At 36.8% G+C, this 23506-nt stretch overlaps 1 long non-coding RNA gene across 1 annotated transcript in view; it reads left to right on the forward strand.

The window, feature by feature from the left end:
• Window positions 1-21972, forward strand: part of LOC148190026 (uncharacterized) — a 108022-nt gene extending 86050 nt beyond the window's left edge. The window contains exon 3 of the long non-coding RNA XR_015776151.1: window positions 21182-21972. This is a non-coding gene — a long non-coding RNA (uncharacterized LOC148190026). The remainder of the gene's footprint in view (window positions 1-21181) is intronic.
• The last annotated feature ends 1534 nt before the right edge of the window (window positions 21973-23506 follow it).

Consider the following 23506-nt stretch of genomic DNA (forward strand, 5'->3'; position numbering starts at 1 on the left):
TTTCTGCTCCTGTCAGTAGCAGCAGGCTGCACGCTGCGCTAATGTTCTCTAATGACTGAAACACACTGTTAAGCTTCTGATTAATTCATTTTAACGCAGTTTGCAGCATTTAGACGGCGACGGAGACAAAGAAACAGAGTGAGTGCGCGTGACGAATAACAGCTAAAAGTGGCTTAATCACTAAATAGCGCCGATTAAGGCTTTAAATGGGGCTCGTGAGCGCGCGCTGTTATGGAGAATACGGCGCATTCGTGAGCGCGCGACTTCCCTGTTTATCAGACAGGGTAAAGTCAGAGCAGGCTGGGTTTATGGATCATCCAAAATCTGGAGACACTGAGTATTTGGAGGAAATTGTAATTGTATGCGGGCCAGATTAGCCCACGCATTTGTAGCGCGTGACAAGCAGCCAAAAATAAGTGATGTGATATTTTAGGTATGGGCGCGAATGCTTATATAAATATTAAAGCCGTCCCAATTTAAAAAAAAAAAAAAAAAAGTCCTGTTGATTTACATTTTGGTTTCGCAATTCCATTTTAGTTGAAGGAGATTAAACGGTGGCTTCAGAGTTAATAACAGGAGCGTCTCATCTCAAGCCAACAAGTATTTGCTCATGGTGGTTGTAAAATTGCAGATTTTATTCTCCAAACGGTTTAAATCCTGTATAAAACACTGTGAATACAATTTACCATAGGGGCTTTTGAAGTGTAAGCAACTTCAGTTTGTCTTTCTTTTTTGTGTTAAAATTTAAAAATGTTGCGAAATGTTGTGTGCTGATTCATTAAGATAAGTCAAACATATATGGCGATTACAAACATTCATTGCCTTCATTTCTGTGACAGTGTTCTCTGCGCCGTCCGGTGCTTTTTTGTCAAAGGAATAATTAGATGTGATATATTATTTACAGTCAAACATATGTTAAATTACGATGCAGCCTGTATACATTCAGAAAATTAAATTGATGGTATTTTAGTCTGTAAGAGAAATTTGCAGAGCCACAATGAAACTCAAAGACAAATATCGTGATTTTTTTAACCGTAAAATAGGCGTACATCTCTGCTTGTTACAATACACAACACACGTACACACAAAACCCGCTTGACAGCATTTATTTTATTTTTATTTTTATTTTATTATTTATTGTTGTCGTTTTTTTACTCTTAGCCTATATTTCATTACTTATTATTTAGTTGTGTTGTGGCTATTGCGTTTTCATCTTTAGGCATATAATTTACTACTACGACTACTACTACTACTAATTATTAATATCATCATCATCATCATCATCATCATCATCATCATTATATTACAATTAAATTAGAAACTGCGTTAAAAAAAGTCCATCTTTCCAACATAGGCCTAATTATATGATGCTCTAAAAACCCCTTTACATTTAAAAATACGATCGCTCTGTGTTTAGAAAGGTGTCCTTAACATTGTTTTCTTATGATATTATCCAAAAACATACGCTATAATTCTTGCATTTCTTGGATAATGTATTTTGATTTTTTTTACGCGCATTGTGCGTATAACCTAATTTCTTAACAATAAATCAAACCAAAAAGGACAATAATTAGAGCCTATTGCTGTTTTGTTTGCCGTTTGAAGTCAATAAAAACGCGTAAATAACATTTGAGCAGTTAAAATGTTGAAATAGTGTGTTTTTTAAGTATAAAACAAATCACATGAATCACAAAATATGGGCCTATAATAAAGTCAATTCCATGGTAACTGAATGTTTTCAGCTTTGAGAGATGGTCACGATAAGCCTCTAAATGACCTTTGCGCGAGGCAAAATGATAATTAGAGCATTTTCGTGTGAAATATGAAAGTGACAGCGAGTTTATGTCTCGGTGTTGATTTCCACATAATACCGTGTTGATGTTAATGGCGCCTGTGATTAAAGCGGGTTAAGTGGTTGACCTCTAGTGTGTGTGTGTGTGTGTGTGTGTGTGTGAGCGAGGTTTACCTGCTGATTATTGTAAAGATGATAAATGGTAGCCTATAGGTGAAGTCCATTACCAATTAGATGGGAGGAAAAAAAATACACTTTCATAAGACGCGTGCATGCAAGCGCGCGCATGGTGCAGGCAGGTAAGCTATAGTGTGTGAAGAACGGACGGTCTCGCGTGCACTTACAGCAAATTAGTGGTGAGAGCATGATCACCGATAGGACGGAAACACGCGATCTATCAACGTTGGAGCCGTGTACGTCTGTGCGCAGGTTCTACTCACCTTGTTTCTTTTTAACACTGTTTGGTCTGTTTTAGAAAAGAGTTCAAGATGTCGGTGATGTAAATGAGTTGCCTATTTTGTGATTTAAGGGACTGTTTTGAAGAGGCACTGAAAAGAAAACCTGTAGGAGTAAACCAGGGCTTCCCAAACTGTCAAGGACCCCATAAATCCACATTAGACCCCAAACACCCGAGGAATGCCATCTGAGAATAGTTTGTTACAGAGCTGATACAGAACCGCTGATCCCCTTTATGGTACACTGCTATTGAGCAGGATAAACACTGGACTCTGTGCAGCAGTAAGATCTGTTGGTGGTTTAATCAGAGTGTGAAATTACACTGTACAGATTTACACAACAGATAACAGAAATAGCTCTTAATTGCCTGAGTTATTTAGGAAGCAGGTACAAATATTACAGCTTGTTCGGCAAAAGATGGAAAAAAAAAAATCCCCCAACAGTCTGTTTTCTTTTCAAATTCAAACATCCTGTAAGGTGAATATAGGATAGGGACTAGAAGTATTTTTTTTTTGTCTCCATACTCCAGATAGCCTACATGTTGATAGAATTGCTGTCATAAACTTAAAGACTTCTTGTTTTAATTAGTGTTATATTATATATTTAGTTATATGTATAATAAATGAAGTGTTGGTTAATCTGGTTAAATAGAGTTTAAATAAATACAAATATTAGATCATTACTTATTTTTCACTGTATAATTACTTTAATATTGGTCAAATATTATTTTGTAACTTAATTTATTTTGTGTGCATTTTCTTTTTACTGATATTTTTAAAACCAGAAGATGACAATATGTATTGTGACAGTGTCTTGTTATCTCATGTGGGATGAGCAAGAAATGGCAAGACACAAAAATATTTAACTAACTATTAGACTTAATGCAGTCGGGGTAAGTAAATATTTTACCCCCCCAAAGAATAAAATACATTGTTCTGTGGTATAAGAGTGTCACACTATTAGTGGAACTAGTTAGCATAATTTGCAGTTATAAATAAATTGATTGTAATCCATAAGGTAAATATGGATGACAGCTGTTGCCATTTTTTATCATACAAAGAAGAGGAGGGGGAGAGGAAGGATTGTAATCAGCTGTACTGATGATTTGATCTAAAGCTTTGGCTCGATTTGGTTCTTTGTGTTTCTTTAAATTTTAATTTTAATTTATTAGCACAAGATATGATAAAAACAACAAGATAAAAACTAACATAACAAGATCTGCGCAGGAGAGGTTTAAAAACTCCATGGAGCTTATAGTAAAAACCTCCCCTCCAGAATAAACAGTCTATTCAAATTCTGATGGTAATGCTCTTCTTAAAATGTCAATATAACCAACAAACAAGTATAATATAAATATAATATGATATAACAAGTTACAATCATCATAAATGGAACAGACGCATACAAATAACACATCAACACGGCTAATACATAAACTACAGCACAGGTGTTGTTTCATGTTTGGCTTTAGAGAATAAAAGAGCTTTGGCTTCTCCCAAAGTATTTCAAGCTATAGCTATACTGTAGTTAATTATTAACCCACGTATCTGTTGTTAATTGTGAGTTCTTGTTTTGACAGCTCATCATGTGTAAGCTAGTGCTGCCCCCTGAGAGTCAGATATTCAGATCATCAGTTGGAGACCCCTCAGTCGATTCCTCAAGTCGAGCATTTGTTTTTGGTTTCTGGTTTTTGTTTGTCAGTCAGGATGCAGTGTACTTCTGGGGAAATGTTGGTCTTTAGCTGCAGATTGAGCGCTCCTCACTTTCACGCTGCTCTCCAGTACAGATAGCTGCAGACGCAGACCCAGGGTGAGACTGTGTGAGACAGAGGCCGCTGCCTGCAGAAAGAGAGTCTTTTCCCGCTCGTACTCCGAGATAACATTATCTTCTGTCTTCTGCTTAGAAGAGATGAATTTACAGCTTACAGCAACTTAATACAAGGCAGTCTCTGGCATTTGTTTGATATTGAGTGTTGGCAAAAAATGTTGTTGCACATTTCCAATCTGATGTTAATGTTGTTGGCGTATTAGCTTGGAGGGCTAACTTGGTTTGTTTATGAGAACTTCACTGTCACCCTGAACGCTCTGTGGAAACCCACGTAGGCCTGTTGTAAAGTCGAAAAACATCTTAGCTCCAGTTTGTGCCTAAAATTATTGTCTCTGTGTAATCATATTTGCATTTTGAGTCTCAAAAACAGCTTGATGTCAGCAGCTGGAATTTTAAATAACTCAGTTCATTTTTTCAGTTCAATTAAATTTTATTATTATATGTAACAATCATATAAAGCATAAACAATATGACACAGAAACATACAACAGTTGACATTAATCTGTAACACAGGGTGACTTGCACCAATACACATTCAAGCTACACAGGAGCAGATTCATAAGTGTCCACCATAACTCCATAGGGCTTGTAGTAATTCATTGACTGTCTTTGTTTGGAAAATTGCACTGTTTTCTAGGTAAATATCATGCTTGATGTTATTTGTATAGTGTATCATCTTTCTTACAAATACATATGTTATACTAAATCAGTAATTCTAATATATATATATATTTGGGAGTCAAACACCCTAAATATAGGTTTATTTGGGGCAGATTTGTTCCCCCACCATTGTTGACTTTATGGCTACGGTCTGGTCTTAAACCTGTATGTTTTAAGGACAGATGACATTAAATTTAAAACTGCTTCTGGCTGTCGGGAAGGATGAAGCACAGTCTGGTGTATTCTCAATTTTTTCAGCAGAATGCAGGTTATTAAAGCTTTTGTGATTTGTCAAAAACGCTACCTGTGCAATAATAAGATGTGGTCTTTGTAGGATAATAAACGGATTATTCTTAACACAACTGAAAATAGGAGGATAAATATTTATATTCTAAATGTTACAATATGTTCTGTAACACAGCAGTTATTGTAGCAGCCGTTTGTCGTTAAAAGTCAGACTTAAATGAATTAATCAAAGGGCCACTGATGCACCATGGGCATGTGTTGTACACAGGCAACAGATGTTCAGTGTCCATTCATAGTTATCACACTTTTTCTTTCTTTATTTGTCCAAAAAACAAGCAAACAAAGGAGCAAAGGAATCATGCTCCAGCTGCTTCTCTTGCTCTGGTAAAAAAACATTTTGCCCACCCAGGTGCATGCTGGTCCTAGCTGCCCAACTATCTTTGCAACTGCGGGTGCCCCATATTACCCAATTCTCTAACAAAATAACACACAAATTATAAGGAATCTAAATATGCTAAACAAAAATAATAATAATTAAATACATACATAACTAGCAGAAGAAAACACCATAAAAATAATCCAAATAATGCAAACATCTAGATTAATCAAAACAACATTACTATGTTTAGAAAACGACTAAACTACTGACAGTTATTAACAAACTGCAGTAAATAATTATATCTACTGACAACCTTGAAATTCTGTTCAGGGGTTAAATGCAAATCTCAAAATAGACACTTCAAGTCAAAACTTATTTTATGCTCTTCTACATGCCACAAATCTGTAGGTCTTACGTCAGACCTGCTCCCCAAATTGTTTTGGACCCAAACGTTATCCAAACTACACTTGCCACAGTTCCAGGTTTAGTTATGTTTTACTCGCCATGGCTCTTGATTAAGTTTTAAATGGACCAAACAGCACCCAAAAACAGACGACCATAGAATTAATCTGGCATTTTCTCTTATCCTGCTCTTAAGTCCTTGACTCATACAACCCCATACTTTACAGAGCCAATCAATGATTCTTGTTGCTGTGAATCAGTTTGGTGCTATTATGAATATACATTTTAAATACACCCTGTTGCTCCTCCCAGGCTGTTTCTCTGTGGCATTTCTCTGCGTTGGCACACTGTAAACACAGGGCAGCAGCTGCAGTGGAGTCAAACTTGAATGATGATGAATGATGGTAGCTAACATTCACTAAGCCTATATATTTCTTACGTCATGTTTGACCCCACAGGGCAAACATTGCTGCACAGGAAACTCACTGCATACTTGTTGTAGAGGAAAGAACCAAAACTTAATATAGCAAATCCTGACCAGCAGATACCCCCAGTTTTACTTAATTTTCCATCATTACATTTTACTGTAGTATTTTTATGCACTCTCTTAAGAATGTTTAGCCATAGCGGTCTCACTGTAAAGACTGGAAAAGGTCAATTTTTGATACACAAGTAGGAGTCAAAGTAATGAAATCTGACCTTTTCTTGAAGCATTTTCTATTTTAAAATGATGTGCAATGAATGGCTTCATTGTTAACATGGTGAAAAGGCCTGTTTCAATAAGAATATCACTGATGGTAGATGACTCGACACTTCAACTGAATTAAATAAAAAAAACAAGAAATAAATAAGATGATCTAGGTCGTCGTATAGTACACACATGCACATGTAGACATAGAGTGGCTACACAGTTATCAAGGCGGAAAGAGAAGGGTGCAGTGGAAAAACTGAAACTGGGGTCAGGCAAGGCTGCTTCATGGGAAAATTAAAATCATTTGTCTTTGTAACTTGTGTTCTGATTTAGACTCATCAGTAGGCGACTGGTGTTTTTCCTCAGCTTTTTGCAAAGTAAGATTGACTGGTAAATACACTCAGTCAGTTGTGGCCATTGGGAAGTTTGGGAATATTCCTGGTGGGTTGGTCTTGTGAGGGACAGCCTTTCCAACATTATACAGCCTATAAACAAATATTCAATAGGACATCTTAACTGCAGCGACACGGCTGGTGCAATCCATAATAGCAGATGGTTTGTGGACTCCTGTCTTTAAGCCTCAAGTTTGGCATTTTGGCTGATGTCATCTTGGTTTTTTTATGCGGTAAGTGAACATATTTAGAAGAGAGGGAGGAGACAACCCTAACTTGCTGAAACATGGATAGAGAGACTATAAGTCTCCAGGTGATGATGAAGGCAGTGGCAAAGATCTGTGTGAAATTGTGTAAATACAGTGTGCTTTGTGTGAATATATATTTTGATAATAGTGTGTTCCTGTTTGCTGCTTATATTTAGTTCTGTGTTTAAATCACAGACTGTATATAAAAATGGACAACATGATAGTTTCCCCAAAGTGTAGCTTTTCAACCTTGGTCGCCCCCTGGTGTCTGGCTGCATTATAGGTCATCAAGCCCGCCCCTCCATGTTATTGAACGGGACATGGGCCAAACCAAAAACTAATGCTTGTGTTCTAAGGAGCTGCTCGTGATTGGCTTAGCAGGAACGCCCCCTCTGCAGATATCGCTACAGCGCAGACTAGCGGGCATAAGTTGGGGTGTGTCATCAATTTTTATATACAGTCTACGGTTTAAAAACTGTTGACTGTTTTGCAGTCAGATGGACATGAAGCTTTGAGGCTAGTGACTCTCTTCAAACTTCTGAATCAAGTTTGCCTATTCATTAAGTAAAGAAAATACTTGAGTGCTCAATGTTTATCATCCACAAATACAGTTTTATAAATATAAAACCTGCACAAATCAAAAGATCACAAGATAAAGAGTCAGTTGGGAAAATGATTTTTTTTCTGTTTTTGATGCAATACTGCAAATGGCTGATGGGAAAATTTGTTAGGATGAGCAGCATTCCTGAGGATCTGTGAGCAGCTAGTGGACAGCATGTTTTAATGTGTTTTTCCTGAAAACAGCTGCCTGCTGCTGTTCAGAATGATGCTGATGAAAGTGAATCAAAAATTTAAAGTTTTGTGCCAGAAGACCAAAACAATAAGCTGACACTACAAAGCTCCTTCGAGCTGAGGGGACTGCAGAGTAATAATCCTCGATGCGCTCATCACTTTCAGCAACCACTTAAATGTCAGTAGTCATGTGTTCCATTGTTGATATTAGCTGCTTTAAAGGTCAGTCGTGAGAATATCTGTTAACATTAAGCCAGCAACAATATCCACTCTTCTCGATCATAGTTTTTGTGGTTAATGATCGCTCTCCCCTTTGACTTTGAGCTGTCAAAAATTGTTGTTCTAAATTGATATTATTAGATGGATTTTGCCAATACAGAACAGAACAGAACATAGTGATGCAGCCCAGGAGAAAATGTTGGCATTGTATGTTTCTGCAAACCACATACGTGTTCGATTTTTTGTTAGATTTTTCATATGTACGATATCAACGTTTCTAAAATGACCCGTTATATGAGCTGACTTAGTCATCGGGAGGTGGAGAGGATGGTGGTATGTCGCCTATAGGTGAGGCTTTTAAGCCCCCACTACTACTCATTACAGTTTTTCACTGGGATAGTGCCATGAAGAGCAATTGTTTTTTTTTTTTTGTTTTTTTTTTACCAAGACATCAATGGCTTCTCCAGCCTTGATTTTGCTGTCAAAACAGTTTTTTAAAAGGCCACACTGATCTTTTCCGAACTATTTCCAAGTGTATTTTGTGCCCAAGTGGCATGAAAAGTAGTTTTTTTTTTTTTTTGTTTTTTTTTACCAAGACCTAAATGCTTTTCCAGTGGAGATTGTGTCCCCAAAACTGGGTATTAGAAGCCAAAAATTAGTGGACACTTAAACCGCAGCATTGTTGAAATGTTAAGTTACTATTTGACAACATACAAATGTGTGTGATTTGAAGAAATGTACAATACCAACATTTTTTTCTGGGGTTTGTATTGACTGGTGTTTGAAAGGTTACTTAAACTATATGAAATTTAACACGTTTCACAAATTTGATTGTGATTATAATTATAATAACAATAATAATTAGCAATCAATCACTGCACAGGTTGCAGCAGCCTTTGGAAATATACAAAGTAAATGCTATTACAGATGCTACTGAGCACAGTGTATCAAGAGTGTGTGTATGTGTGTGTGTCAGGAGTGAAGTTAATAAATTGTCAGTGAGCTAAGCTCCTCGGAGAGTTTTTTTTTACTCATAAAGCATCTCTGCACCACTTAGCTCAGCTCACCTCTCCCTCCGCCAGGGGAGGGGTCAGAGAGAGAGTGAGAGAGCAGCACAGAGACAGAGTGAGAGGAGACATCATTCCACAGCTGCTTAACAGATGGCTGGAGCTGACACACACATGCATGACCTTTTCGCATCCACGGTGTATATCCAGCTAGCAGGCTATAGCTAAGACGGCGGATAACTACAAACACTGGTTAGAAACATATCTGCTTACCACTGGACTGAATGTCCGCTGTATGCTGATGTGGATAATAAGAAATACTTTGGTGTTTATGTGACAAAGTGTTTTTCTGATCATCTGTATATATATCATTTAATCAGTACACTTCATCAGTACATTTAGTGATACTTTACAACTGAATTAACCTTAGTTTTCCAAGATAGGTCACTTCTGTGTTAAAAGAATGAGGCTACATTTCTAATCCACGAGTCTTTACCTTTCAGACCAATTAAGGCCATGATAACGGTCGGCTCTCGCATGAATGTGCTTACATTTTGAGGCATGTGAGTGGCTATGAGACTGGCAGTCATCTGTTTTCTTTCTGTCAGTTGGAAAACCACTTTGGTCCTGACAGAAATATCTCAACAACTGAATAGACCGAATCACTGTGACATTGTGCTAACAACAAAAGTCACTTCCGGGTAGACAACTAGCTACTGTTTTGAATTGCGGAGATATGTAAATCTGGCAAACTTCTTAATTTATGTTGTCATTTTGGTCATTGTAACAGTAACATATAATGATGGAGTTAAACACAGTGGTGCGACTTTTGTTTCTGTTGTGCTTTTTTATGAACTGTGTTGCTTTGCTACCCCCTTTGATAAACCAAATCTGAAAGTTAAGCAATGTAGTGCAGTGGACAAAGGTCGTAGCAAAACATATTTATGCCACCTAAAAAAATCAATGCCAGTTTAAGTGTACACCATATTTGAATATTTGCCTGGCTTTACCTTACACAATAGCTGATTGAGGCAGCGGTAGGCCAGCAACTCTGCTGTTCAGTGGAGTAAAATGTTTTTTCTCTGTGGAGTCTGGTGTTTTTGATATAACAGCTTCAAATCCCTGTTGGTAAGGGCTTTCTTACTGTAAGGTAAAGTAGTGAAAATATTCTAAATATAGTGTATGTTTAAACTGATATTGATTTTGTTTTAGTTTGGCCTTTTTTAGATAGCTTAAAACTAATCAATTAAGGCAGAGTATGCTCAGTGCTGTTTGATTATATGTATGTAACGTTTCTACCTGGAAGTTACTGTAAAAAAAACATTGTGATTCAGTTTTCCCCCCAAGTACCAAGAAGTACCAAATTAAGCAGTTTTCCTTTTGGCTTATGGAGCATACTCATGCTCCCAAGGGGAAGGACGCTTTCCATGTTTTTCACTCCCCAAGTTTACCTTTAGCCCCAACCTAAGGCCTAAATATCAAATTTGAAATTTTGCACATAAGGGCCCTGGTGCTCCAAGCCAATGGTCGGTGCGCCGAGTGTCTGCTGCCATAGTTGTTGATGTGTGTCCCACATCGTTGGCTTTTGTTGGCTGTTTTTCAGTAAATTTAGCCTGTTGAGTTGGCGTCTGGCCCAGCAAAGCTCATTGGTGAGAGATATCTCTCTGGTTGTCAGTTCAAATCAGTGCAGAGTGAGAAAATCAAGCAACTAACATAAGCCAAAAGGATGTGAGATCAAAACACACCTTTTAGATTAAGTAGGATTACTATTATGTTTTTTAGGCAATGAGCTTTGTAACAGAAACAGTGTGTAATTGTTTGTGTTCGCTAGCAAAGGGTATATATAATTTGTTTTTTCAACATCAGGTTGTGTTGTTAATGTGCTAACTGGCTAACTAGCATCTTGAATTCTTGTCATTCTTTCAGTTTCCCTTTTTTTAATGATGAATACAGACCACTGCTGCCCTCTGCTATGAGGAGTTATTTCCTTTCATGCAGATGCAGATCTACACATATTTGAAATTTGCTGAGTACATTCATGTTCCCAAGGTTTTAATCTCTTTGGATATTAATGCCCAGGCTTTGTGTCCTTTTATTGAGCACCACCCCCGGACAAATTTTACATTTTTAAACATAGGCTACTGGTAAAACTCCAAATGCAGCTATCAGTATGTCATATAGTTAGGTGCAATGGAGTTTGAGGCCCTCAGTTTGGACTTTTATTGGTGTGGTCACCATCTTTGACACCCAGTCCATCTATTTTCTGTCAGTATACAATGCAAAATGCACTCCAAGTCTCAGATAAGTGCACAAGGGGTGCTGGTTAGTATTTCTGACTTCATGGCGAGAGATGCAGTTGTAACACAGTTGGAGGCAAAGCTTGATTAGGAGGAATATTGTTTTTTAGTTGTTTGGCTTCAGCAATGAGCAGTCACATCAGCTTTGTACTGATGCCACGACTCACTATTTCTGAGATGGAAAAGAGTCTGGAATGGATCTGCTAGAAAAACTTCTCCCAAGTGGAAACTCATACTTATTCAGCTTATCCCACTTAGCACTCCCGCTGGCTCGGAGCCCTTGTGTTGCATTAACTTGGATTGCAGTGTTTTTCTGCTGCTGTTGTTTTTAGTGTTTGCATGTATTTTTTTGACTGTATATAACTTTTTTTTTTTAACCCGTTTCCTGTCCTGCAATGTGATTCTTTGAATGTTTCCATGGTGGTATTTAATTTACATTTTTAAACTTGTTTAGGCATGTTTTTTTTTAAAAAAAAAAAATATGTACAGAGCAAAGATGGAAAAGTAATTTATAAAAAAGAATTCTTCATCAGAGAGCATCAGCTGCTGTCTCCCTTGTCATGTGTGTTTGTACATCTCAGCTTCATCACTGATAAAAGGACTTTTTTTTCATTCACATAATGCTCAGTGCTCACCTCGTTCAATTTCCTTCTTCCTTCCTGTGTCTGTGATGAAAACATAAGCTAGCAGCTCTCTGCTGTCCTGGAGCTGCACTAGCAGCAGTAAATCTACCCGCAGACGGACACGGGGAGACGGAGAGAAAACGTGATCTAACAGTGATCATGTCCTGGTGTGTCTTCTGAACTCATAAATCATCATTTAGAGCGTCTCTGCTCGAGCTGCGTGGCTCTGCCAGCTGCTGCTGAGTGTTGTACAACATCTGACAAGAGCTGAGACACGGGCAGCGCAGTCTTCAGCAGAGAGCCTGGACAACAATGTGGAGAACAGCTGCAGAGAAGGGTCTGAAACAAAACGCTCATTCAGTTTCTGTAGTCCATAAAATGATAATTTCCTATAAAAAACTAAGATTAGAAATTTGTTGCAATGCTTATTTCACGAAAGTGAAGCAAGGAAAAGGCCTGGTTGGCTTGTTTGATGATATTCCCGAGCTGTATGTGCATGGATCAGCTCAATGTCTGTGGTCATTAGATACACTAATGCCTGGTGCATTAAGGTTGATAACTATATGTTGATTCATGTCGTGCTTGAATGAAATATGCATATATCTTGGCAGAGCTCCTGTCACTTTTATGCCTCTAGATAAAGCAACCAATTTGTAGAGGTTCTTAAAATGTGTATTCTTTTTCTGCTGTTGTATTTCACTGAATTATTTCTATTTTATTTATAACATTTCAGTGGGATAATTGATGCTTTTCAGTCAACTGTGATGTTGACACTTTTACATAAGTGTGTGATTCAATACTTTTTTCAATACTGCTGTGATCCCAAAACCCTGACTAAATCAACAAAAATAAGGTGATAAAAAACATAATTTATGTTCTTTTCTGTCCTTTTTTGGAGAGTCTTTCAAAAGGACTTGACGAGTCTTTACTCAGGTCAGACGGCGGTGGAAACCGTCAAAGTTTTTCCAATATGCTTTTTACTTTGTGCCTTTTCTCTCTCTTTTCTTTGCTGTTCTTTGTCTCTCTGTCATTCACTCGTCGCCGCTCTGTTCGCAATCCTTCTGTCTCTCATTTCTCCCTCTCTCTCCCTCTTAATGCAGTTGAACGTTGTATGATTTGACAAGCTTAGGAAACTCACTGAGTCTTCAGTAAAATATTTCTTGTGAAAAATGTGAAATTATTGTGAACGCTAAAAAGGGGAAGACACATTTTTCAAAAAGTCATATCCAGGAAGACTGTGCAACTTGATCTCTATACAATCATTTGTCAGATGCTTTTATCATTTTTTCATTCTTTTCAGAAGATGTGCTGTTTGTACATAAATATCAACACGGAAAATATTCTGTAGGAGGACATGGCATCCTTTCAAGCATTTTATTTTCCTCTTTTTTCCTCATGACTAAAAAAACACGGTAACGCTCACCCAGGAGACATATGCACACACGCGTCTCCTGGTTAATAGATATGGCTGACAATGGCAAAGTACTCTCATCCTGAGGTTTAGAAGAATTCTTTGAAAATTTTAGGCCTTTACAAAAAAATGCTTCATAAGGACCTTTTGACAAATACGTTCATTTAATCAGCACTGAAACATGGCCTGGCAAAAATAGAGGGATAAAATTCTAAATACCAGCAAATATTTCCAACAATTAACAAAAGTAGATTAAAATCAATGGGAGACAAGAAATAAAAATTTCCACAATTTGTATCTATATCAAATTATATATACACCACGAACAGTGTGGCGATGCTGAGCCTTAATATAGTGCCTCTGGGTTTCTGTAGGTCCTTAAAACATCTTAAAATGTCATAGAGTCAACTTTATAAATGTAAGGCCTTCAAAGTTATTTGATAGTTTTGAATTTAAATTTTAATTGTCACAAACATTTAATCTAATTTATTCCTCTTTGAATTTTTTTGTCAGATTGAGTCGAGCTCCATTGCATGAAAGTGTTTATTTTTAATGCTACAAACCTTTAACCTACCACTGAGCCTAATACTCTTTTTTTTTACTTTAAAGTAACACTTACCTGCTGGCAAAATGTGAATTAAACTAACTCACTTGAACATCTATATTTTTACAAAAAAACTTACCTCTGCATGGGATCTCATTCAATTCTTTAATAAGAAAACTTAAATTTGGTTTAAATGTTATTTTGAAAAGGTCTTAAAAACATTAATTTCATGCGTGTGATGCCTGTAGACACCATGTGAGTTTATCAGCAACCCTCTTTGTATTAAAGTAGTAACCAGAACTCTTAGCCTAATTATTTTTTACTGATTTTTACTCACTGATTTTTTTCTTTATCAATCTGTGTGTAAATCATTTAACTGAACACAAAACAACACAAGGCACAGTTGGTGCAGGACTCATTATAAATGTCACAAATGAAACTTTATGTGCATGGGAAGCTACATGCTGATATGTGCAGTAGGTAGTTGAACATAATGTTTTAGCATGACTGACAGTATATTGGTTCTAGTTTGAGCGGTTTGTTATTTGTTTATTTAATTCAGCTTTTCTTTTGCAAATATACAAAGCTTATGTAACTTACAGGAGTTTCTACTAATACCACAGCTTTTTACAGAGCACAGTCAATGAAGAGAGACACCTTTGTTTTGTCTCATACGACTGTTAGACCTTGGCAGTTACCTCCGCAGTCACTGGACAAAATGCAGGATTTAAAAACTAAAGAATACAGACACAGGAATCCTCTGGAGAGGCCTGTTGATGGTGTTACTGTAATTATAGTTACCATCCTTCAAACGACTAAAGAGGATGGGGGTATGTGTGGCCAGAAGCTGGCCACATGTTAAGGAAAAGGCAAAACATTATCTATTTACCTCCAGAGGTCGGCATGTGTAGAAAACAGGCAGTGATTTCAGATAGACTTACAGAGAGCTTTTCCGATTTCATTGTGAATATAAAGAGATTTGAACAGTGGACAACAGGGAGAGGCATAAGATTTACATATACTACTATATGACTACTGACTTTGAATACCTAACTTCAAGTATAATCTGCATTATATACTGTTATCCCATTGACAATATGATATTTAGAATATTGGTATATTCACACGATTTATGTGTGTGACTTTGGACTGACTTGGAATAGTTTTTGTCATTTGTATCAGCGACATCAAAGTTTCTCCTGCAGCACAAAAAAGTGTTTCTTATCTAATCATAAGACCTGTGTGTTCTCCTGCTGAAAGCAATCTGGGTGGGGGGGTCGGGCACTCAAGCATGTTGAGTGTATCTGCTGCATGCAACAAAAGTGTTTTGAGCAAAGGAAAATAAGTCAAAACTCTTCCATAGATATAAACTGTAGAAGTAGATAGTTTTAAGGTCACAGCTGACATAGAAAGATGTAGAAGGCACAGTTGATGCAAAAGCCTTTATACATTTTTTAAACACTTTATTTATAGAGATTTTTTAATTTATCAGACAAAACAGTAACATAAGATGTATTCTCATACAAATATGGAGACATGTCAAGAGACATGGAAGGAGGATAAAAAAAAGAAAAAAGAAATAGCCGAGTCACAAAACAAAGCAGAAAACAACAAAACAACACATGCTCATCACAGTACATTTCAGCTCATATATAGAACAGACCACTTATGGAGGTATGAATTCAAAGTTTATCAATGGGTCCTAGGTTTTATAAAATCTCTTAATGGAGCTGTTAAGGCTGCATCTTATTTTTTCTAGCTTGATGTTCACATTTATACATTTTGAAGCCATACTTTTTTTTTTTGAGAAACTAGACATCTTGTTAAATTTGGGGAAATATGGAAGGAGCTTCTGTCTATATTCTGTGTTTTCATCATTTCTTGCTTTTCTATGGTCTTCCAGGGTTTCCAACATAAGATCAATTAAGCAAATGATGTAAATGAGTTTTAACCATAAAAGGATGAACACAGGCCTACAGTAATCTGTGATATTTAATGAGGTGGGACGGATAAAAAAAGAAAAGTTGGCAATACTACTGAAGTAACGAGCAGCCTCTGTGTATTTTATCACTTTGTCACTGTCTTGCATCCACTCATATTTTGACTGGTTATAAATTTGTAATTGTTTAAAGTAATATGTTGAAAATGTATATGCTGTGACGTTATTATTTACAAGTATATTGCATGGATGCATTGTTGCCAGTACATACAGTATTGGACGTACCCAAATGGAAGTTGAGGTTAAGCTTTGTTATCTTAATATATTTGCAAACAAGCATTTCAGGGGCCTCTATTGTTCTATACGGGCTGTTGTGTGGATTTATGACTTTTTCTGCCAAAGGCATATGTGCAGATAATAGGGGTGGGGGGGGCAGCGGATATGTCATTTAGAACATGAGCCTTTGCCCCTACCCCACCAGTAAAAACAAACATAAGAGATAAAGACATTTACTCCCTGAATTGATGCAGAAAATATAAAAACTGGTGCTCACAAATTCATTACAACATCGGAAATTAAGTATCTGACGCTCAAAATTCTCTGCTAAAGGGACCCCCAAACCTCCCATTTCATGTATCCACTTTCCCCAGTTTTGAAACAAAATCTACGCCCTCGGTCATAACTTCCTCTAACTACAAATACAGTGGTCAGAATCATATTTAACATCTTTACTAATACTGTTACAAATCATAATGACAATATAAAATGAGAAAATGATCCCGTAATGAAAGTACATTTATTAGAGAGTGTACGCAGTGAGAGCTCTGCCTGACAGCGGGGCTGTGTAATGACTAAGAGAGAAACAAGAGCAGCAGGCGCAGAGACAGAAAGCAGAAATGGTGTAAATCCTCGTGTGTTTGGAGGACGTGGTTTCTGTGGTTTTGATGGCTCTGTTTCAAGCGCTTTAGCTTTGATTTAGCTTGCAGTGACAGAAACAGCAGTTAAGAGGCCAAAGGTGTGTTAAACGCCTGTGAGAAATGCAATTTGATGATGAAATTTTAACCTAACCTGGAATTTCATACTGGAATATCTAATATGATTTTACATTGAGTTTGACTAGAAAATACACAACAGGACAGTTTTAGAGTTATACAGTGGTAATCTGTGAGATATTTGGTTTCATGTTAGAGCAAATATCTGTTTGCTGCACTGTGTCTGTACTGAATTTCCCAGAAATCACCTGCCAAAAATACTGTAACATCTTTATTGTGTTGACATAGTGTGAGACTCTTTTTTTGCCTCTGCATAGCTTTCAGTCACTCATTGTGCAAACTATCCAATTTAAAGTCACACCATGTGACTTTCGCATAACAGCATTCACTGTGACCACGGCTAATTGTTGTTAATAAATGCGAAAACATAAAGTAACACCCTGCTGAGCAATACATGTCATTCAAACATCATCTCTAAGCTTTAGCCCTGTTACAGACCAGGATTTTTAGACCACATATAGCCAGATTTTAGACCATAGTTTAAAATCATCATTAAATATATTAAAAAATATACAAAAACGTGTAAATAATTAACCAAAATACTACATACACTGTGTTTACATTATGAATGTTTACTTTGTTGTGATAGACACAGATTGTGTTTACTTTTTCGCAGTATTTATGGCTCTGGCTCCGATTGGCTTCAGTTGGCAGTGATAGAAATATGACAGGACACTTGGGCAAAGGCACTAATTTTGGCCGGTGTGCTCGGGAGATGCAGTGATGGTGTCCAAGCAGAACTTGAATATTGCTCAAAATGTAGTCAGCATCAACTTTAGGAGAGATACTGAATAAGTATGAGATACAAAAAATAAGTAACCTTTTCACTGGCCTCCATGCTGCTTTCTACTGTTTACTAACCTGTTTTTCTGTTAAACTCTCTCATACAAGTAACATTTCTTCTGGTTTAAATCAATAATTTGATAGTGGCCTTTATCCAATTTTGCCTTATATAGTTTAATTTTGAGGCCGTTATATCCGGCTGCCAGTGCTGTCTTTATTATGATCCTTTTATTTGTTATATGTGTGCATAAGGTTTAATGGCATTATTTTATTAAGTTACAATTACTTGACAATGTGGCTCAGGCAGTTTTGCAGAGTAACGCAAAAGTAATGTAACGAGGAGTGTGGCAAATTACTTTCTACACAGAGTTATTAGTAAAGTAATGCACTGCTCCTTTTAAAAGTAACAAGTAAAGTGTAATATGTTACTTTTTTTTTAGTAATGACATACCAAAAAAGAAACATGAAAGTCATACTTGTCTGCTGAGAAGCCATGTACACAGCTCTGGACTGTTGGCAATGGGAAAGGAGTCTTTCACCTATTTTTAACAAGGTTTTAAAGAAAAGATTTCATACATGCGCTAATTTTGCTGGGAAAAGAGTATTATTTAAAAAGTACAGGTTGTACTAGAAAAAGTTGGCTGTAGCAGCAAAAACATTATAAAGCAAGGGGCATTTTATTGTTTGAATTTAAAGGTGTTATTTCTTCTTTCAAAAGTCTCACTTTAAACTGTGAACTAAAAACTCAAACTGGACGTGCAGTACATAATGTGTATTATGTGCACACCTAACATTAATCATAAAATTAATTCTTCTGTTAGTCATTTTAGATTAGATTAGAGCAAATTTTAGAAAATTATTGAGCCCAATTCATGGCGTCATGCCTCATTCGCTCCCATTTATTTTGATTTGAAGAAGTTGATTCTAATAATTGTTTTAAATTGCTGTTCTTTCTCTTTCAACTTGCCATTACCATCACCGCATGTTGCTATTACCAGATGGGATTATGTCACAGTAAATGTTCTGTTCGTGCAAATAGGCTGTATCGTTTAACATTTACATCATTTTATGTTTTAGCTATATTTAGCATTGTTTCAGCCTTTGCTTTAAGTCTGTGAACTTGGATTCTTGCAAGTCTTTCCAAATGCCCTTGCATGCATGTTTTTCATTGTCGCCTTGCTTTTATAGTGCCAGTGATTTATGTTGTTACGCATGTGTATTGTAGTCTTCTGTATGAGTGTTTTAATTAGCACCTAACAAAGTAGCATAATGACTTCTGCATGATAACTTAATTATTTTATTCTTTTTTTTTGTAAGATGTTACCCTTAAAACCCTAAACAGAAGATAAAAAATGAAGTTTTTTTTAATCTAAAGCACATTCAGAGTAATGTTTATTAATGTACAAAGTCCCTAATCAATCAATAAAAAAAATAAATGTAAACACTTACCTTTTCTTTAAAAGTTTTTTCGACACTTTTTTGTCAAACTAAAAAAAAAAAGCTTGCAAAATTTTCAGCTCTAAGAAATGTCATTTTGCCTGTTTATTCATTTTAGTTACTAAGGCAAAAATATCAAATACAGTTTCATTGCTAAAACATCTCATTCATATGAGAATTTATTCAGTGATTTCCCCCCTCATAGATATGAACTCACATTCACATGATTCCAGTGTATGAAATATAAAAAGGGATTATTACATGAATGATTTTGCCTTATGCATTCTTCTGTCATGTTATTTACCCTTTTATTTATGAGTTGTGTGACATAATGTGAATAAGAGTTGCTGCCGAGCTCTGAACTTTTAAATCCACCATGCTGCAGTTGATCACAACACACACACACACACACACACACACACACACACACACACACACACACACACACACACACACAGACCTTTTTGTTCTGGCTCACGGCGGGGAGCAATGTGATATCAGTTAATTCTGTTTTTTCTCTGTAATTCCTATTTTCTCTTGCCTCTTTGATTGCGTCAGCGACTCACTCTCTCTGTCATGTCATAGGACATGGGTTAATATCCTCTCTGTCTGTCTCTGTCTTAATCCTCTCTTTCTCATTTCAGTTTTTATTGATTCTCCCTCTCTGCTTCATGTGGCTGTGCTTTTCATTTAGAAGTTGTGTTTTACTAGACCGCCCTCAGCAGCTGCTGAATGCTAAAAGGCTTGTTGGAAGAACCCAATTACAACATCCATTTACCAAAACATGTGATGTAATGTAACACCGGGGACAATTCAAACCATGTCCTCACAAATATCTTTACTTATATTATAACTTGCAAAAACAGCCATTACACAAGTTCTAAATATTGAGTAAATCTCTGTGCCAGAGAAAAATACTAAAAAATAGAACTGGTATCAATAGTACTGGTGTTTTTAAACCAATTAACATTATTTTTTCACTCTATGTTTGTTCCAGCTATTCATTTGAAGTGAAATATTCAAAGCCAGGATTTTTATGATGGCACGTTTCTATCAAAGGGAAACATTGTTTTGAATTTTATACACATGCCCAGGTGCCAAGTCCAAAAGTGTAATTGTGATTTCTGGCTCCAAAAATTCTGACCATTAACTCTAAAATTCAGGTTTTATTGCATTAGTAGCATTATGTTTCACACCTAAATTTGCTTTTCACTGCAATTTTTTTAATACATTTTTAAAGTATTGTGAGACCTTGAGAAGCAGTAATCCCAAAATACAGCCGGACCCCTCTGGGGTTTAAAACAGAGTTCTGTGTGCACAACCTGAGTCTGTAAAGACTGACACACCAGTTAACACTATGGGCCCAAAGAAATCAATATTCAAAGAAATAAAAAATGTTTTAATGAAATGTCTTTGAGAATGTATTAATATAAATAGGTGTAATTTTGCTTAGCAGTGATTTGATTTTGGTGTGGAGATTAGTGATGTATAACTACGAAATTAATATTATAATAACCTTTTTTCATTTCCTGTCTGTTTTATTTTAATAATTTACAACAGCATTTTTCAGACTTGTTAAATGTAATCTTATATGTAAATTTACAAAGCCGACAAAGACAGTACAGAGTACAAAAAAAGTAAATATGACCTTTATAGGGGAGGCGATCACTTTTTCATTATTACTTCACAAAAACAATTCTTAACCAAGTCTTTGGATAAAAGCAATAATGAATGTGTCATAATGATAAAACTATGCGCATGTAATTATTTCTAGTAGCCACAACAGTAATAGTAATGGATGAGTGTTGGTAGTAACCGTAGTAACAGTAGGAGCCGTACCTGTGGTGTCAGCGGTGTGTGTTAGCTGGAGCACTGTGTGAACTGATCTGCAGTGTGTGTGTGTGTGTGTGTGTGTGTGTGTGTGTGTGTGTGTGTGTGTGTGTGTGTGTGTGTGTGTGTGTGTGTGTGTGTGTGTGTGTTGCAGTGTCAGCAGCAGTGGCTGCTCGTGCTGATGAAGTGCAGAGGCTCCGGGGCTCAGGAGGCCATCCATCATCTCCATCAAGCTTAAGTGAGGCTCTCTGGACTGGGACGCCACCAGACGAAGACCTGGGCCACCGGTCTGAGCTGGGCTAAATAAACACCAGCCCCTTCATCATCATCATCATCATCATCATCATCATCATCATCATCATCATCATCATCATCATGAGACCTAACTTTGGGGATTTTGTTGGAGACCCAACAACATCAGCAGCAGAGAGCGAGCGAGCTGGTGGTGTTGAATGGTGAAGTTCATTCTTTTCTTTCTTCTTTTATCAATAACACATAACATCACGCATTAATACATTAACTTAGAACATCCCACGTTCCCTTCACCATTTCACAAGCTCTGACAACTGTTCAAATGACGACGTTGTCTGACAGTAATTCTACATGCTGTGAGGACCACATCGGCATCCAAGTTTCTCACATCCAAGCTGGCTGTCCTTTTTAAAACATATTATCAAGTCATTATCAGGTAGTCTGTTCCTAATGTTTTCAGTCAGTTTGGACTGTTGGATAAAAGACATTATAAGCTTATCTGATTAATTAAAGAAAAGTATTAAAGTTAAAGAATGATAGCTAGCTTCTAGGCCTGGGTGTTATTACATGGTGACAAAATGACATCTCCCTCCTAGTGTCATATCACAATATTAATATAATATTGATCATTTGCTCAGCCCCACTGGCTGCATAACTGCTTCTCAAGCTCCATGGAGGCAAATTACTAAAAAAGTGCGGATCAAAAATGTAAAACAAAGAAAAAAAATCATTAAAATATTTTTAAAACTGTTTTCAGAATTATTTCTGTTAAAGCAAATATAGATTACTCTTAGTAAACCCCCACTAGCACCACTAATAATACCAAAACTGCTCCTACTATTCCAGGAACACAGAGGAATCTACGCCTAATTTATTGTTTCTTTCAGCAGGCCAGGTCAGTTTTCATTGCAGATCTGTGGTCAAATACACAGGAGTAAAAGGAAGCATTACTTAGCTTTACCTCAGTCGGGCTCTGTGTGTGTGTGTGTGTGTGTGTGTGTGTGTGTGTGTGTGTGTGTGTGTGTGTGTGTGTGTGTGTGTGTGTGTGTGTGTGTGTGTGTGTCTGTGTGTGGATAGGTCATGCATGTCTGCCCTCTGCTCTCTTTTCATTTGCAGTACATAAAACAACACCACCCAGGAATGGGTCATTCTCACACACACACACACACACACACACACACACACACACACAAATACACACTCTCTCTCACAGGGGTCAAGTGTCAAAGGTTATATTGTGTCTGAAGAGGATTTACTCTTTTGCCTGTTTGATCTCATACATGCACATGCTCAAACACACACACACGCACACACACACAATTACAAGAAGCAGTGTGGCCTGTATCACGTCTGCTGTTGAATGACCTGAACCAGACTAATACACGTCTTTCACTCCTTTGATGTCCTCGTATTAAAAATTGGATTTGATGATGTCGTTAATGTAGACAAATTACCATTTACTCTCTGTTATCAAATGAAATATCTCAATAATTATTTTACAGCTCTCACTGCACACTGGCTATTCTGACAAAACCATAGTGTGGCTGGGTGCCATCAGAGTCCTCTAACCGAGTGGTTCTCAAGGGAGTTTAACAGAGTCCCTAAAAAAATAGGAATTGTTTATTTTTTACTGTGTAATGCACTATAGAAGTGAGTCCAATGTGAGTAAGAGATAAAAGTGACTATTCCTATCATAGGTTTCATCTAATATCTCCTCAGCTCTACTTGATAACTATAGAAATCTGATCTTTATCATATCTAACAACCAACATTTTTTCAGATGGAGGTCACTGAAGCAAAATCTTATTAAATATGGGTACATGGCTTAATGTGTATCAATTTAAGGGCCCCTGGAACAAAAAAGATTGAGTTTAAAGTTTGTTTAACAGTACATCAGTTTCAACACTGCAGAAGTCCTTCTTCTTCTTACAGCCTGTTTTGATTGCATCGCTGCAGTTGTTGGGCATGTGCCACAGCGTTTGCACACAGCACAACACCTGCCCTTATATAGTTTTTAGAGGGTGCTAATATGCTACAAACAAACAATCAGCTAGCGCTTCCATTTTATGATCAGGTGGGACTCATCATTCAGCACACCTGGTTAAGAGCAGATTTGGACAGTTACAAACATCTGGTGCATCAGGAGTTGATTTTTCACATTTTTTTCTATTAACAGCAAATTCTGAGAAAATAGTAGCAGTTTGGTCAAATAAAATGAGTCAGTGGT

This window comes from Plectropomus leopardus, chromosome 3, assembly GCF_026936395.1.
Source record: "Plectropomus leopardus strain MGB_pleo_1.0 chromosome 3, ASM2693639v1, whole genome shotgun sequence".
NCBI lineage: Eukaryota > Metazoa > Chordata > Actinopteri > Perciformes > Serranidae > Plectropomus > Plectropomus leopardus.